Genomic DNA, 4,707 nt, shown 5'->3' on the forward strand with positions numbered 1-4,707 from the left:
AACATTTACTCTACATTCTGTCAGCCAAGATACCAATCAATAACATCAGATGAGGGTGTTTATGTTGATAGGATTGTCATTGTTGCATTTGGCCTGCTGTCAAGTTGAGACAGGTAAAACACATATTCTGCACTTTCCAATACACACTAAGATCTTGCTGTTTTACGCAGGTAGTGATGAGGTTGCTGTAAACTTGTTGGGAAAACAAATAAAATTTCAATTCACAAAACCGTATTCAAGTCCGCCCATGGTTTATGCTTGGGCCAGAGGAAGTGCAACAGAAAGGTATGTACAAAACATATGCTCTTGTTTGCGATCCTAGGCAATCAAACTTCTATTGGAATCGTACTAAACATGGAGTTTTTACATGTTAAACTTTTACAGGTTTCGCGTAAATGTGAGGGGCGTAACGAACAATTACTTTTTTGCAACAATCACAAGACAAACCGGCCATGAAGTCAGAGGCTCGTTGTGGTTTTATTGGACAGCAAGAAAATATTTACAAGGTTTGGAAAATATATAAAATATAACGCAACAATTAAGTAAGAATACTACGATTGCTGGCAAACTTTTATGTAAAACAGACAAAAACACTGTTCATGGTGACGCTCAAAGCAGCAAAAATGTTTCAATGGGAGAACCGATGGCAGTTTTTGCACCAACTCTTACCGAAACATCCACTAACATTTATGACGTGTTTGGAAGAGACGTTTATACGTCACAACTCTACCGACTCCTCGACGAAAACACGTAAGTTTACGACTTGATACATCTGAACGTGCCGTTTCATGCCAATGATACATGTTCAAAGCTAAGTAATGGGTTGTTGGTGCGTTAGTTGCTGACATTGATAGGAGCTGTTCAAAATAAAATCAATTGTTGCAGAAATTTTCCAGTGAAACAAACTTCTGCCCAACGAGTGTCCATGCAAGTCCATGTACGTTGTGACACTTTTTACATCGATGGCAGCGTGGAGCCATTTTACGGCCTCCTAAAGATGAGCATTCGAGCAAGGGAAGTAGTTTCGGATGGAACGGCGCTTGTTTTCAAAGTTGGTTTTATAGTGACAATAACGTAGCGGACGAGTGGTTAACGAGGTGTTGGGATTGTTTGTGGTTTCATGCTGCCTTTTATACATTATTTGAACAGCTCCAGTTTGCTTCGTAAATCAAACCCACGTAAATACCTTTTTAGGCACCAAAGCGTTGCTCTGCTTACGGTTGTCGCATTTCTCCTAAAGCTGCCATCAATACTCACGGCAGAAATAATGAAGCTGGTTTATCTGGTACAAACTTGGAGTTGTTCGCGTATGAAATACAAGGACATGTTAGAATCATTTTACAGGTATTAAATAATAGGCATATACGGGACCTGTTCTAAACTTTACTTTGCAATACATAAATATGCATTTACTTTTTTGCGTATTCCGATTTACATCTGGTAGTTTTTTTCATACATTCTTTATCCTGTGATGTTGCATACCTTGCGTTTTGATGGGGGTCGCAAGGCGTATACAATAAAATGATAAAAAAAATCCTTCTGCAGGGATCAAACAGCACGGCTCCAGAAGACGGCGGAGACGGAGGGCAGGGAAATAATGGCTTACGCGGCAAAAGTGCTGTATGTAATGCAAAAGGATGCAGCACACGCAGGACACTTTTTTATCCAGGTAACGCAATATTGTTTAGGTTCAGTTCTATATTGAGCCCTTGTCATAAATATACCCAAATTCAACATAAGACAGAGTTTGCCGGTAATTCAATAAGAAACCTACTAAAACATGTTTTTGGTCTTTAATTGATAAATTTCTAGTCCTATTGCGGCGTACAATGTACATCTGGTGATTTACATTTCAGGCGGGCCCGGACATCCTGGTGAAGTAGGACACAATGGTCACAAAGGTGGGAGTTCAGTCAAACCTGGGGGTGACGCCGGAAATGCCGTGATACAAGTCATGCACATTTCCGGCTTAGTACATGTGACTCAGCGCGCTGGCCTGTCTGGAAGCCCAAGTCAACATGGATTTGCTGGCCGAGCTGGGTAAGGGAGATAAGTTTCTGGTAAAACCAACCATGAATATACGATAAATATATTTACAATCACTATATTTCTAAATAAATTTCACGTTTTCTCCAACAAGGGTTTGAAAGTTAATCGAGAGTTACCTTTGTAACATCACGCAGTAGATTATTAATGATCAGGAAACATTTTTATACGACATGTAAATACGTAGTATGGGGTAATAGAAAGAGAATAGTTCCCGAGTAACTGTTATTTCGTTTCTTGTTGATTGGTTTAGGAAAAGTGGTTTTGAAGGATGTGGATGTCGTTGTGCACAAGGGATAAAGACTTGTGGCTGGATGTCAACCTGTAGAACTTACAAGGGCCATCTTCATTGTCCTAATCACCGAACAGGTTTAACGCACGCCGATGGCCAGGATGGGTTCAGAGTTCACCCAATACCAACATTGGTGATTTTAATCAAGTCATATAAGTTAAACATTGCTGTTTTATTTCGAATTTATAAGCGATATAGATTTTGCTGCTTCAAGATGAAACGGTAAATTTAACATTTTTTCTTTTAAAGAATGAGGTTGTTTGAGGTTTTGAAGAGGGTAAGAATGATTATTCTGTGCATGCCAGTTTAGGTTTTAGTTTTTAATCATATTATTACTAATTGCCTTATATTATCTACTAGGGAAGTCAAGGATCAACAGGGGTCACAAACATAAATGAAATCAATTCATACACATTGAAGAGTTTGTTTGGCAACGACACAGAACTTTTGCGGATGATACAGCGAGAAGGAGAAATGCTGTTTCAGAGAAACAACAATGAAGATGCTAAACCTAAATTTGACTTTATTCTGGCAGTGGCTCACACAACCGACCCGCTTTATCGCCAGGTAAATTTGTGTTGGTGCCGTGTATTTGTTACAGTAGTCACTGTAAATATTTTTTATGCATTGTGTTGTCGAGTACGGTGAAATCCCTGGTATTACTCACATGTCTTCTTTTTTTCTGTACTTTTAAACGCAGGCCAGCGAATTATCGACGTACACCCAGCAAGGGTTCGATTATTATGGAAATTATCAAAACTACGCACCAGACACTGGCTGGAAATATTTGAAGAAGCGCACCCGAGATCTTATAAAAGTTGGGACAAATTTGGAATCAACATTAAATAATGTACTTAATTCAGTAAGTCGCAAAAAGTTATGTCGGCATGCATTAGCTTAATTAACACTAATGTCAATAAACGACGAAGTTTCTTTAAACTTTTATCATCTGTTTATCTAATCCTTTTGCACTAACATCGATGACCTCTGTTCACATAAATATGCAAGTTACCCAACACATTATCGTAACATGTTTTTGAAACACTGAAACACATTAAATGTTTCTTCTCCATCTTCATAGTGTACGATGTGCAACATGGTACCACAAAGATGTCGACCAAAGTTTTTACTATAAACAAACAAACTAAAAAATCTTTAGTTAAAAGTTTGATGCATTGTCAGATATAGCTATGGACTAGGATAAAAATTCTTAAGTCACAAGATAATGCAAAGATTTCATTCAATAGAGTCGAAACCCTTTTTGGTAACTTTAATCCCTAAAATCTTGTGTTGATTTAATAAACTGCTCTTTACCAGATTGATCAAAATCTTAACACAGCAAGGATGACTGCAAGCGCAGTGGATGAAATTGTTAAAACTAACTCACAAAGATTCAAGTTCCGCAGACGCGAGTTAAAGAAAAAGATGCAATTCTACCGAAAGGCACTGAAACAAATTGAGTTGAAAATGCGACAACAGCTGATTCATATCAATGTACTAAGCAAGACGGTTTTAATACAGGCGGTAATTGTTGTTCCTATGTTTAATGATAAGATTTATTAGAACAAAAATGCCTCGGTAACGATGTCAAACTCCAAATGTTTTTAGAGAAACAGTAGGAAAAAAAACAACTTCTTGGATTTTCTTTCTTCGGTGGTGGGAATATTTGTGGAATATATTGCAGATAATCCAGTCGCAGTTTATGACAATTCAGTTCGGGTAAATTTCATTCTTACCATTTTGTATATTAACATGTGCTGAAACATATTTTTGTAGTTGATAGAAACTATGGCAAAAAGACATTGTCATCTGCCATCTATCAAACAACTTCAGAGGAATTTCAAATCTAAGTAGGCCTCTTTTTGTTATTAATGTGACTACATTTACACAACTTTATTTAGCCTACAGTTTGCTTTCGATATACGGGCAGTATCGGATGATTTCGATTATAACTCTTTGAATGCATCGGCTGTCCCAATTATGATGAAAAGCAATTTAGCTGCAAACAAGGGAAAAATCGTCCAGGAACTTCATTGCGTGTTTGAGGAAACAAGCTCGAATAGCGTAATTTTCATTTAAGTTGTTTCAAATTATAGAGCTAAAAACAAGCGACATACAGTGCACAGTGTTTCGGTCTATTAGAACGCATCGCTTACAGCTTGCCTTGAATAAGGGTCTTACCAGCAAGACACCACCAAGGAAGCCTTGTCAAGTTGTTTAGCTGGTAAGATCGTCGTTCAAAACGAGCTGCACTGAGAAATCTGGATGAGACCCAATAAGTGATTGCCAGGATATTAAGTGTTCAAATCCCGATGTGATAAACCAACATTTCAAAAAAATACGTGTATACCTATATCTTGTAAGTTTGT

This window comes from Ascidia mentula, chromosome 3, assembly GCF_947561715.1.
Source record: "Ascidia mentula chromosome 3, kaAscMent1.1, whole genome shotgun sequence".
Lineage (NCBI taxonomy): Eukaryota > Metazoa > Chordata > Ascidiacea > Phlebobranchia > Ascidiidae > Ascidia > Ascidia mentula.